Here is a 15,165-nt window from a genome sequence, read left to right as displayed (position 1 = left end):
TATCTCTCTAACTACGTCTCTTGTTACATTTCTCTGGGCATACATACACCACTCAAGCAACACTGTTCTTTTTCTGTTATTCATATGTGAACACATTACATAGGCCTATTTGTTTCTCAAGACATTGTATTTTGTCTTTTTGGAATATTCTTTCCACCAAATGTGGACATGGCTGGGCCCTTGAATACATTCAGGCCTTTTCTCAATGTCACTTTTTTTTTAAATAAACTTTATTTTTTAGAATAGTTTTAGATCTACAGAAAAGTTGAAAAGATAGTACAGAGAGTTCTTATACATGCTGTACTCAATTTTCCCCTATTATTAACATCTTATGTGGGTATGGTACACTTGTTACAATTAATGGATCAATATTGGTACATTATTATTAACTAAAATTTATCAATTTATAATATTTCCTTAGTTTTTACCTCATGTCCTTTTTCTGGTATAGAACCCTATCCGGGACATCCATAAGTTGAGTTGTTGTATATCCTTAGGTTCTTCTTGGCTGTGACGTTGTCTCTAACATTCCCTGTTTTTGATGACCTTGACGGTTCTGAGGAATACTCCTTAGATATTTTGTAGAGTGTCAGTAAATTTAAATTTGTCTGATGTTTTTCTCATGGTTAGACTGTGATTATGAATTCTCAGGGGGAAGACAACAGAGGGAAAGTGCCTTTTCTATCACATCATATCAAACAATCAACATGACTTATCACTGTTGATGTTGATCTCGATCACCCCGCTGAGGTAGTGTTTGTCAGGTTTCTGCACTGTAAAGTTACTCTTTATTTTCCCACTTTCCATATGGTACTCTTTGGAAGGACATTGCTATATGCAGGTCACACTTAGGGAGTGGGGAGTTGTGCTCCATCTCTTTTAGGGAACAGTATCTACATAAATTATTTAGAATTCTTCTGCACAAGAGATTTGTCTCTTCTCTCCCATTTATTTATTAATTCCATCATTTATTTATGTCAATATGGACTCATGGATATTTATTTTATATTTTAGATTATAACTCAATACTACTCTATTTCACTTGCTGAAATTGCTCCAACTTTAGGGATTGGGAGTTGGATGGCTCCTATCCCTTTGACGTAGGCCCATTATTATGTGTGTGTGTATGTGTGTGTTTAACATTTTCTTACTTTCTGCCACTACACAATAGCTCATCTGGTATATTTCCTGCTCCACCCCTAGAATTAGCCATTTCTCCAAGGAGCCCTTGTTCCTTTTGTTGGAGAATGGTATTAGAAACAAAGATACGAGTGCTAAGTGTACTCATTGCTACTAGGGTGATATTGCTTCTAGGCCCTCTCAGCTGACAGAGTGAGGAAATATATATTTGTATACTAACCTATGTATATACATATACCTATAAATGTTTTTATATGTAATCTGTATCCATATTAAGCTAAACATGAATTTATACTGATGTCTCTAACTCTAATCCATTACTACAAGGGTCATTTTAGCCCATTCTCCTTGTTTATCCATAACCTCCCCCTCCAACAGTGAGAAATCTAGTTTCCACCAAATGCCATCCATTTACTTAATTGTTCAATTCCAGTGTGATTGTGTTTGTGTGTGTATATACAGTATAAAATTATATATATTGTGTAATATATAATACTATAATCAATATTATACATTATACAATTATATACAATTATAATATATACTTGTAATATATATTATAATAAATATTATGTATATATGACAGTATAAAAATTTCTTACCCATATCCCTGTGGGAAACAACTTTATCTATTAGAATACAGTAGCTTTTTTTTTTCTTTTAGTCTTAAAGTCCATTTATTTCCAAAGTTACTTAGGTCAGAAACTGTCTCCCAAACTCCTTCAGTGAGGTTGTTTGTAAAACAGTTAGATGGTTTAGTCTCACCCTGCATTCCATCCTGAGATATATCCAACCTCCTAATTTTTTTTACTTCCATATATTAAGGTTCACTCTTTGTGCTGTAAAGTTCAATTGATTTTGACAAATGCACCGTGTCATGTATCCACAATTACATTATTATAGAGAATAGTTTCATCATCCTAAAAAATCTCTTGCGTTTTGCCTAGTCAGCACCCCTTCTTCTCCAGAACCCCTGGCATCTACTGATCTTTTTAGTGTCTCTATAGTTTTGTCCTATTCAGAAATTCACACTATTGGAAGCATAGAGTATGTAATTTTTTTAGTCTGACATTTCAATTAGCAATGGGCATTTAAGATTTTTTCTTAATTTTTCTTAATTATTTTCTTAAATTCATCTACGTATGTTCATTACTTGATAACTCATTTGTTCTTATTGTTAAACAATATTCTATTATAAAGATGTAGCACAGCTTGTTTATCCATTCATCTGTTGAAGGACATCTTAGTTGTTTCCAGTCTGGGGAAATTGTAAATAAAGCTGTTGGAAACATTCATGTGCAAGTTTTTGTGTGGATATAAGTTTTCAAGTCATCTGGTTAAATACCCAGGAGCACAATTATTTTATTATATGGTAAGACTATGTTTAGCTTTGTAGGAAACTGCCAAACTATTTTCCAAAGTGGCTATACCATTTTTCATTCTCACAGCACTGAATTAGCGTTCTTGTTGCTCCATGTCCTGTTTAGCATTTAAAATCATTAGTTTCTTAGATTTTAGCCGTTTTAACTCGTGTGTAGTGGTATCTCATTGCTGTTTTAACTTGCACTTCCCTAATGACAAATCATACTGATCATCTTTTTCTACATGCTTATTTGCCATCTGTGTATCATTGTTGGTATTCAGATCTTTAGCCCATGTTTTAATTGGGTTGTTATTAGTTTTCTTATTATTGAATTTTAAGCATTCTTTGCACATTTTGGATACAAGTCCTTCATCAGAAATGTGTTTTCCAAATATTTTCTCTCAATATGTGTCTTGTCTCTAATCTGAAGAAATGAATTTTTTTTACCAATGCTCAAGTTTTTACAAATCAAATGAAGTAAATGTGTTCGAAATGCATGGAACTGAGATCTTATTCTATTCTAGTGTATAATGTTTCAAAATATAAGTAGTTATATACATGACTTGCTCTCTCTCTCTCTCTCTCCCTCAATAGAAAAGTTTTTAATCATGCGTGTAAGTGAATGTTTGTGTATTTATGTGTATTTTACCTGTACTATGAATGAGTTCAGTTGCCTGATAAAAATCAACCAATTCATTGGCCTTTCTATTGTGAATATTGAAGAAAAATAAAAAGACCATATCACTATTAGAGTCCAAAACAAGTAACAAATCTTCCATTGCATAAAATTGGAACGTAAGCACTAACATGGTTGCAGTGATTTTAACTGCCTTACCACCCTGTATGGAAACCATTGTATGTCAATGTTAGTATTTCTTTCAGCCCTGATGTTTCTGTCTGGAAATTGTTATTGTCTGTGAATTAATTTCAATTATGGCAGTAGAAGAATTGTAATCACATTAAATGCTGGTATTTTGATAGTTTTCTAAAAAAGAAAAAAATGAGTCTGAGATATTTTTGTGATGTTTTTGTGCTTCATGGATTTCATCATTCCTCATTAACCTTCACTGAAAGAGCTCATTTGAGGTAGTTTTGATTGCAAATTCCATATGTCAACTAGTAAAACTTAGTTGCCAAAATATGAAGAATAGAAACAGAAGGGAATGCTTAACCAAGTACAGTACATACCAGCTAGTCATTGTTGAAAAATCATTGCTGAGTGAAATATGTGGAATTATTTTGGTCTGAGAATTTTAGAAAGTGATCCGTAATAGAGTACTGTGAATTACTTATAGATAAGGATATTTATAGATACGTGTGTACTCACCATTATATAACATTTCTAATAGCTTCTGCATAATGGTTTAATGATTACTGCCATCTAGAATTGGTGAACATATCACATGAAAAACTGGGCTAGACTCAGATGAAGGAGGAGTGAAAATTGGTGGAAGAAATATCAACAATCTAAGATATGCAGATGACACCATCTTACTGGCAGAAAGCAGCAATGACTTGAAATGACCTCTGATGAAAGTGAAAGAAGAAAGTGCCAAAGCAGGACTGCATTTGAACATCAAGAAGACAGAAATCATGACTACAGAAGAACTTCACAACTTTAACACAGACAATAAAGACATTGAAATTGTTAAAGGTTTTGTTTACCTTTGTTCAGTCATCAATTTAATGGAGACTGCAGCCAATAAATCAAAAGAAGACTGAGACTTGGAAGGGCAGCAATGAAAGAATTAGGAAAGATCATCAAGTGTAAGGAAGCGTCATTAGAGACTAAGGTCAAGATTATCCACACCCCTGTATTCCCAATTACCGTGTACGGGTGTGAAAGCTGGACAGGGAAGAAGGCTGATGGAAAAAAATTGATTTATTTGAAATATGGTGTTGGAGGAGAGCTCTACAGATACTCTGGATTGCCAGAAAGGTGAACAAAGGAGTCCTAGAGCAAATTAAGCCTGAGCTATCACTGGAGGCAAAAATGACAAAACTGAGGCTGTCCTACTTTGGGCACATCATGAGAAGGCAGGATTCCTTGGAAAAGACAATAATGCTGGGAAAAATAGAAGGTAGTAGGAAAAGAGGAAGACCAAATATGAGATGGATTGACTCCCTAAAGGAAGCCGTAGGCGTGGGTCTACAGAAGCTGAGTAGGGCTGTGAGGACAGGGCATTGTGGACATCACTCATTCACAGGGTTGTCAGGAGTTGGAGCTGGCTTCACGGCACATAACTACAGAATGGTGAGAAAATAAACTGCTCTACAGATGAAGCTACCTTCTCAAAAGAGTGAGTGGCTCCTCACAAGACCCTAGACATTAAGAATTTATATTAGTTTTTCTTTGGGAGATAGAATAATAAAAAAGAAATGAAAGGAGGGATATTTTCAATTTCTTATTTCTATATTCTGAAGTCCGTATACAATGTCTGAGAGTAATATAGAAATCCGTATATTACACAGTGGAATATAAAGGGCACGTTTGCGTCTTAACAATTGTATAGTTCCTTTTAGACAAAGAGATAATTATCATACCTTTGGACTTCCAGAATGATAATTTTAGTAATTATGATTCTGCATTTCATGAGCCTGAAAATTCTTTGTAATTTTCTATGCAAAAGGATAATATAGTAAGCTCAAAATATAGTAAGCTCAAACTTATAATATGGTAAGCTCAAAATTTCTTATATAGATTGAATATTTTAGATCCTTATGTCAGAAGGATTTATCCTTTGAATATTTAAGTCCTTTAACTAATATTTACAACTTCACATGAATGGAAACTGCAATATGATAAGATAGTTTTCACCCTGAGGAACCAAAATCATTAGAGCAGAACTGAACAGACAACTAGACAGGACACTTGGGAAGGGGACTTTACCCTTGCTCTTCTAATGGAATCGTCCCTCATTAATACTGGGAATTAATTAATTGAATTAATTTTATTCTTCTTTGCATGTTCTAAAATAGTCACATATTTTACCTTTATTTTTCTATTCAGTTTATATTTTAGTGGCTATAATGCTTCCCTCCATATTTTTCTATGAGATCTGTGATCACATTTCTTTGTTGTCACTCAAGATGTGATCTTGGTATATGCATCTGTATCTTGGTATGAGTATCTGTTTTCTCATATGTGAAACAGAGTTTTCTCATGTAAAAGTTCCTATTGGGAGTTGTGCAAATTAAATGAGATAATCCCAGACGAGCAATTAACATGATGATCAGCAGATAGAAAAAACTAAGTGGTAGCTATTACTAGTGGTAGTATGAATTGGAGATGGTATGTGACATATGCAGTCAGTTTTCAGAATACCCTCAAGTAAATTAATATTTCTCCTACTTTCACCCCAAATTCAAATTTAGCAGCTTTCTGCAAACAAGTACCATGTCCCATTCTCAAAGGATGTAAACATCAGTTTGAAGAGCATTGAACTCTAATTTTTCTAGTCTGTGCAATTGCTGAGGTACCTCTGCTGAATAACTTAATGAAGAAACTTAATTACTTGGAACTATCACTCTCCTCTTTAAAAATGTGTTTTCAGAAACATTTGGTTTTTACATTTAGTATTATTCCTATACTGTACTGCATAAAAGAAACTATTATGTTATTTTTACTAATTCAAAGGAGTTATTGAGTATCTATGATAAATATTTTGTACTCCATGTTGTAAAATGTTATTATAAAACCACATAATCTAGTAAATTGCAAGAAATCTCTATCAAAATATTTTGTGGGCTAGTGGCAGAGATTTTATTACTATTACATCAGAAAAAGACACCTGAGTGTCCACATGAGGTTACAATATATAATTAATTTATCCGTTCCATATTTCCTCTTCCTGGCAAATATTGTTTGGCACAGTTTTCTGTGAACTCATCAGTATCAAATATCTATACACTAAACCTATACTTTACTCATGTGTAATTTAAATGATTATAATTTTTTAAAGCATAAAAAGACAAATTCTTGTTTGTAGTGGTCTTTACTAGTACGAACGTGTGTGCTGTGATTTAAAAGGTAGAGGGCAAGGTCAAAACAGTTGCTGAGAAAGTAAGTGTAAAGTATTGAGGATGTTACAGAAAAGAACAGAGCTGAGCACAGCAGAAGGAAATGCTGGGTGGTGATACAGGCTTTGCTCGGCTGTAGAGCCATTGTCCAGGGCTGCTACTACCAATGTCATATATATACACACATATTCACGTGTGTATGTACACATAAGTACACATACATGTATGTACGTATGTGTATATGTATAAAATTTCAGTAAGAACTTGATTCCTACCATAAAAACTTAAAAGAGGACACAACCTTGTCCAAGATTTTAAAGTTAGAGTCAAGTTCTTATCGATTTTTTACAACTAATATTTTATTAATTTTTATAGTTCTAAAAAATTCTCTGCTACAACATCCCCTTCTTCCTAAAAGGCCAACAGCCCTGCTAAATATTCCAATAAACCTAGATACTTTTGCAGTTGAGGTCATAGAAGCAAGTAAGTGTATTTAGATAGGGGGTGATTTGGTCATACTATCGGGAAATTGTTTAGAATAAAATCTTTGGCATACTTTTCAGTATAGTAGATGATAAAATAAATCACTTCTTTTAGATTATTTAGAATATTCAGATAATATCAAAACTGCTAATGGTAACTATAACAAACTTTATCTATTTTTATAGTTGACTTCTCTTTTGTGCCAGTGTTTGGAATAATAAAAATACTTTTAGTGTACCTCTGAGAATTAATTTAAAAGTGTTAGTGTATGTGTGTGGTTCTTTCCGTTGTAGGTTATGAGGACATGTTTAAATTATCCCATTACTTACCTTCATGTTTAACAAGAACCATTACTATTTTGTGGGCAGAATTTAAAAACTGTATGACAAACATGCTAGTATTAGTCTGGCAGTTGAAAAATGTTAAGTGAAGTTATTAAATATTGTGTTATAATTTTGCAAAATATAAAGCTATCAATACGATAGATTAGGTTTTTTCTTAGAAATACATAGGATAGAACTATTACTCTTGCATTCTACTTTTAATAAAATGGCATTAATTTATTTTCTTTTTATAATAAACATTTAATATTAACTTAATACCAACTTGACCAAATTAAGTGGTCCTAGAAAGACACTGGCTTTATTTGAAAGATAACGAAGAGTAGTGGAAAGACCACAGACTGAATGTCGGTAGACATGTCTCTGGGTCAGGATCTGCTCGAACTAGCTATGTAACTGTCAATAAGATATTTGGCTTCTTGGGGTCTCAGTTTCCTCAGCTATAAAATGAAATTTTACAAAAATGAGTGAATCTCTCTATATTCTCTACTGCCATCTTTAGTTGGATTACAAAGATGAAGATATACATTAAAAAAAGAAAGAGAAAATTATAGATATGTCTGTTATGTTAGGAAACAGCACTATTAGGTAATGGCTTAACTTATTTTTGAAAGCACAGTGTTATTATTATTTTTAAAAATCTTGTACATATTAGAGGAGGAACAAAAGGAGTACGAAGCAGAATGATTAAAAAGCAGAATGAAACATTTTACAGTATACATAGTGGTAAAAGACAAAATAGATGTAAATAAGGGAAAACCATAGATGAGGGTATCATAATGAGGAAAAATGAGAAGACAGGATAAAAACTGAAAATAAACATCTTTCAAGCCTGTATACTTCTGCCTGAGTGAAGATATACTCTACTGTCCTACTACAATTGCCACCACCATTGATCTGCAATTTCCACTTGCTCTTCTTCCTCTCAATGGTTATTTTTAAATTTGCGTCAAATATAAATTATCATAAAATTCTTCTAGACAAAATTCCAGAGTAAAATTTAAATTTCTATTGTAAAGTATATGGCTTTGAACGGCATTAACATGGAGTTTGTTAGAAGTATTTTTAAGCAGTGACCATCATCAAAGGAAGAAAATATAGATTTATCTATCAGAATACCATGGACTTCATAATCTGTAAAGAAAGGTGAAACAGGATGGATGTAGTGTGAGATTCATCCATTCATTCATTCATTCCAACAAATACTTATTTGGCATCTGTAATGTACAAAATGTCATTTGTTAGGGGTGTCATGGTAAATCATGGTCCCTGCGCTGAATGAGTTAGCAAGCTCTGCTTCACCAAATAAAAACTTCCTCCACTGAACTACTTTTAAAAAAAATTGAAAATAGAGACAGAGCAAAATTCAGAAGAGAGGCATTGCTTGCACTTCCAGGTAGGCATGCGTGAGTTTGCACATGCATGAGAGAAGAGAAAGAGGGAAAGAGAGAGAGAGAAAAAGAGAGAACCTAATCAGACTTTTCTGGGTGTTGCAAGTTGTTATTGTGTAAAATGGCATCCTTTGAAATGCAGAAATTATAATCCTATTTGATTTCCTAGTTGACTGAAAGGCTGAAAGATGGGGTAAAATATGTCACATTTAGAGTTTAGTGAAGGAGGAAGAAAGTCCTTAAACATTACCGTCTAGGAATTCTAGTCCTGACATGTTTTAGATTTGGGTAAAAATTGGAAAAAGAAGAGAAAAGTGAAATCTAAAAAAGAAGGATGCATAATAATGTTGGATCTCACTATCATAAAAAAAAAAAACAGTGGGGGCTGGCCCCATGGCGTAGTGGTTATGTCTGGTGCGTTCTGCTTCGGCAGCCTGGGTTCATGGGTTTGGACTTGTTGAGCCATGTTGTGGCAGTGACCCACATACAAAATAGAGGAAGATTGGCACAGATGTTAGCTCAGGGCTAATCTTCCTCAAGCAAAAAAAGAGGAGGATTGGCAACAGCTGTTAGCCCAGAGCAAAGCTTCCTCACCAAAAACAAAGCAAAACAAAATGAAAAACAAACAGTACATCCCAAACACACACACACACCTCACACATTAGAAAATATATATGTATGTGGAAAGATAGATACCAAATTGAAAATTCTGACAACTTTAGAAGGTAAAATTAAATGTGTACAGGAAACATGTTTCTGTACATATCCCTGTACTATTTTGACTGTTACAATAAAAATGTAACATTTTCATAAAAGGAATAAGGCACTAAAAAAAGGGGCTGGTAATAACATAATTTTGTAATATTTACCTACAGCTTACAATCGTCTTTACCAAAAAAAAAAAAAAAAATCTTTCTCTTTTTCAAGAGTTTTGGCTTTTGAGTATAGGTTTACCTTTTTTTTTTTTAATAGGCCAGTGTTACAGGGAGAAGCAGATGGTGGAACAATGACATACTCTGGAGCCCTTCACCTCAGCTTAGCTTTCCACTCGTGGTTAGGGGCTAAGTGAATCAAAAGGCATGACCGTCTTCTGCTTCAAGGCCTCATCACAAGGGCAGGGCTGGGGTAGGCTGTAGACAGCACCCTGTGGCTGGTACCAAGACATGAAAAATTGACTCATTGGCATATTAATCTTTTCATAAGTGCAAGAAATATTTGCTTACTGTCTACTGTATGCCAAGCAATCAATACAGGGTCCTAGGAATATAGATATTAATATGACAAACCCTGGTCTTCAAAGGACTTGCAATCCACTGAAGAGAGACACTCTCATAAACAATCTGTTGTAATACAGTGTGATAGGACTTTTATAAAAGTATGTAAAAGCATAAGGGATGGCACAGGATCTCTCCAGGAAACTGCTCAAGAAAGGCTTACTTATGGTGAAATTTGAGCTGGATCTTAAAAGAATGAGCAGAAGTTTACAAGGAGGATTAGAGTTTGCAGAAAGGCATTTATTACCGGCAGAGGACATTGCGTTTGACAAGCCATAGAGTAATAAAAAAATGACCATTTTGGAAAACTGAAAAGTTACTTTTTCCATCAGATTGTAGGGGGCAAAGCAGGGAGCAGCTGGAGATGTGACTCAAGGTGAGATGTGACAATGAGGACTTTTATGCCCTGAAAAAGTTTGAACTTTCTCCTCTGGGTTGTGGAAAACCGTGGAAACACTTTAAGCCAGTATACAACAAGCCAAAGACCAGCCCTGTTCCCTGTCTGGCAGTTAGTTTTCCATTTTTATATTGAGGCATTCAGTTCTTTCTAAAAAGAAATGAATTTTCTTCTTTAAAAAGTCATATTATTGATTAAAATAGAACCAAATTTTATTTGCCTAAATAGGAATGAGGGGGCCGGCCCTGTGGCTTGGTGGTTAAGTGCGCGCGCTGCAATGCTGGCGGCCCGGGTTCGGATCCCGGGTGCGCATCGAGGCACCACTTCTCCGTCCATCCTGAGGCCGAGTCCCACATACAGCAACTAGAAGGATGTGCAGCTGTGACATGCAACTATCTGCTGGGGCTTTGGGGGGAAAAAAATAAAATAAATAAAATCTTTAAATAGGAATGAGGGAGGAAAAGTGAATATTGAAAGAAAAGGCTAAATATATAATAAAGAACGATTTGGGCACACGCATGGATTGCCATCAACTGAAGCAGCGCTTGTTCCTATAATTTTTACTTCTATATACATCTTCAGTGGGAAAAAGTCAAAATATTTTATAATCAATTTAGATAATAAAATGGGCAGCTATTTAAACAACTTAAAGTGGAGACCAATGAACGTTTTTGAAGTCATCTCTCTAAAAAGACTGTGTAGTGGTACTGGTCTATTTATAATTATTTGATGAATGGTGTATTACTCTAGGGGATTAGCTCAGACTTTTAGAAATATCACGGCACACAAGTGCTTACTTTGGGTTTCTGTTGAACTGAGTTGTGTGTGGTCTTACACACAACCGGGATCATTGGCAGCTAATCCTCGTGTCTCCCGGAGAACAGAATTCCCATTGTTGCGGTTCTTCACTGGAAACAGCTGGGCTACCTTTGCTGGGTTAGTTGGCAGGATGGGCAGCTGCAGTCCTGAAATTACACAAATCACCAGTGAAGCTTATTTTGATTGCTAACTTCTGCTATATCAAGATGCTTTTTTTTTTTCCCTGTTTTTCTGCATCTTTCAGTAGATTCTTTCCATGCGCTACTTCACCCAGCAAAATGTTTGGTCTGCAAATCCTCTTTTTCCAGCATAAAGATTCAAGCTTTCCCCAAATCTAGAAAAAATTCCTCTCTGAGATTTGTTGCTACAGTTTTGAACGGGAAAAAATCTTTTATTTCTTACTTTTTTAGTTGTATTCATAGTTCCTCCTAGGGCAGTTTTGGCATTTTCAACATATATTTCAACATAGACTAAAAGTACATAGTGTGAGTTTGGGGCATAGGGAAATGTATATTTCCTTTGCTATGGAGGAAGATCCTCCACTGATGAATTTTCTTCTGTGAAATGAGAGCATTGCCTTTTTTAGTAATCAGCGTGAAGTAGAAAGGGATGGAGAAAGAACATGGTTACGACAGGAAGTGATCTAAAATTGCTAAAGTAGTTTATACACAGCATGATGCTCTAAATCAGTGTACTGATTGATTTAATGGGGAAATAAAGACTATATTCATTCACATATAAAAAGACCCATATGTTACTAATATATCCATTCTAAAAAGGTCTGAGCTGGAGAGAGTACAATTAAGAAACACTTTTTTGTTCTTTTCCCTTCAGTGTTTCCTCATAGAAAAAATTCTAGAATCTCTCTTTTCATCTACTAGATCTCACAAGTTTTCAGATACTTTCAAGTATTAACAACCTAATTTTTATCTATTAAAAATTCCAGTATCATCTAAATAAAAACTCCCATGTCACATCAAATTTAGAGCAGCTCAGGCCTCACTCCTTTGCCTCAGCTATGGAGAATGCACACCTCGAATGTTCCTTTGCTCTTCTTTTTCGACCTCCTCATTTCCCACAACTCATTCTGCTGCTTTTGGTTTCCCAAGGGTGGTGAGATGGGCAGGAAGAGAGGGATCAGAGGAAGAGACAGCTTTACCTAGTAGTGTTCTGGATTCTGACTGTTGGTTCCCTCTGCCTGGTGCGGGTGTTACATGCCCTGTCTGACCTCTTATAGCTTCCCCCTTTCTCCTGCCCTGTTGTCAGAATGTCTGAGCACATTCTGTTGTGGTCCACACAATGCAAGAGACAGCCATTCCTCTCAGATTATGTTTGTTCAAGATGGTTCCTACCAGGCTATGGTCTGCCGTGTTCATTAGAACCACAAGAAATGCTGTACTTTGTTGCCTATCCTCTTGCTTCTAACCTTGTCATGCTGACCAGCTATAGCTCTTCTCCACTAAAGGATATCCAAGCTCAAGGGGACAGATGTCATTCTTTGCCACTCTCTGCTGCAGCCTCTCAGCAGCTCTGGGCCTTTTGGTTTCTGCAGTTCTGCAAACATTCAGCTGAGGTGAGTTTTCCTTTTTGACAGCTACTTTTCCAACTTCTTTGACTGTTTTCTTTCCACTTCCTTCATTTGGCCGTGGGAGAGGAAATACTACAAAGAGATTCTCCTTCAAATAATCTCTAAAGAATCTCTGCAATGCCTCTAAGCCTCTCTTATATGGGCTAGCAGTGAGATATGTTATAAGCATTATAAGGCTGGTTTTGTTTTCTTGTTTCGAGTCTGGCAATGGATGCTTGTCACCATTGTTCTCATCACTGCCCTTTACTCAAGATTCTGACAAAATGAAATTGCCTCATTTAACAACCTGATATGTCAATAAAAATTTAATATATTTTATCAATGTGTTTTGTCTATTGTGATAGGCTGACCATAGCTCTCAAAAATAAGCCCAGTGTCCTAATTCCTGGAACCTGTGAATGTCACCTTACATGGTAAGGTTTATGCAGATATGACTAATTTAAGGACATTGAGATGAGAATATTTTGCATTGTCTGGTTTGGACCTAAATGCCATCACAAGTGTCTTTGTAAGAGAGAGGAAGAGGGAGATTAGACTTCACACTGAGGAGAAGGCTATGTTAAAATGGAGGCAGATATTGCAGTTATAAGGCCACAAGCCAAAGATGGCTAATGTGTGTCCCTTCCAGCTCGTCACTGGAAGAAGACAGGAGGGGATTCTCCCCTAGATCCTCTGGAGAGAGTGCAGCCCTGCTGACACTTTGATTTCAGACTTCTGGCTTTCAGAACTTTGAGAGAATAAATTTGTGCTGTTTTAAGCCACCCAGTTTGTGGTAATTTATCATGGAAGCCATAGGAAACTAATATATCTGTTGTTATAGATAACAAATCCAATCATAAATCTCAGACCTCACGTCACTTGACTTACCAGCGACATTTAATATCAATGACCTCACTCTTCTTCTTGATACACTTTCTACACTTGGTTTCAAGATGCCACACTCTGATTTTCCTCTACCTTTCTGGCGAATTCTTCTCATTCTTCTTTGTAGATTCTTCTTCTTTTCACAGACCTTTTAACATGTGAGGCCCCTAGGGTTGTCTTTTGTCCTTGTCTCTGGCTCTGTCCTTCCCTTAATGATCTTTATTCTCATGGTTTTAAATACCATGATGATTCCCAAATTTATATGTCCAGCTCAGGCCTCTCCAGTGAACTCTGAATCACATCATCAAATGACTATGCAATATTTCCATTTGGATGTTTAATAGATATCACTATACGGCAGACGAAAACCATACTTCTGGTCTCTTATTCCCTTCAGATTGGACCAATCCACAGTCTTCTTGATTTCAGTTGAGGGTGACTCCATTGCTTAGACCCCACATTTTAGAATCATACTTCATTGCTCTCTTTCTTCCTCACTCTGTATCTAAATCATTAGCAAATATTAATCCTTTTTTAAACAATATATCTAGAATTTAACATCTCATCATCTTCAAAATTATTATGCTGATTTAAGCGCTCTAGATTATGGCAGTAGCCTCCTAACTACTCTCCCTGTTTCTACACTTGCCTCCTATTTGCAACAGACCTGTCAGAGTAATGGTTAACCTAAGTTAGGATTTGTGCTTCTGGAAAGATGGAATAGACATACTTCTTCCTATTCCTCCCACTAAGTATAACTAATATTCCTGGACATTATGTGTAAAACAAACTTAAGAAGACTCTTAAAGGTGGCGAGAAGAAGGCCAACATGCTAGGGATCTCAAGACCCAAGAAACAATATAGTGGTAAGTTCCTTAGTTTTATTTTTGCTCCATATTTCCCAGACTGAATACTGGAGAAGTAAGCAACCCAGAAACACCAATAGGCACAGGAAAACAATAAACAGCCCAAGTAAAACCTGCTTTTTCTAGCCAATGGACCAAGAAAGGGGCAGATAGCATTAAATCTGCCTCAGCCAAATATCACAGAAAAATCTGTGACCCCACCCACGCCAGCAAAGGCCAGGTGAGGATACCAGGGTGGTATCGGAGAAGGCTAAGGGGGAAGCCAGGATTTTCATCCCTCCCGTGAAGTAATGTGCCCCTCACATACCATAATATCAGTGGAGACTATGTGTGGAGCGTGGACTTTTACCACCACCCAGTAACGATACATCCTCCTCCCTCCTCTCTGGAATGCTGTCGGAAGAGGCCTAATGGAGAATGAGTACATTCACCACCATTCAGCACTAACAAGATCATTCCCCCCTCCCCAACACACACACAAACAAAATATCAATGGAGAACAACTGGGGAGTCAGAACTCCATCCCCAACTCAGCACTAATGAGGATCCCCTCTCCCACCTCAAATGTCAATGGAGGCTGAATTTGGAAGCTGGACTTCCACTCTTCCACTCCATCTAG

This window comes from Ceratotherium simum, chromosome 1, assembly GCF_057802395.1.
Source record: "Ceratotherium simum simum isolate JZ-2026a chromosome 1, ASM5780239v1, whole genome shotgun sequence".
Classification (NCBI taxonomy): domain Eukaryota; kingdom Metazoa; phylum Chordata; class Mammalia; order Perissodactyla; family Rhinocerotidae; genus Ceratotherium; species Ceratotherium simum.
This window is presented reverse-complemented; position numbering follows the sequence as displayed.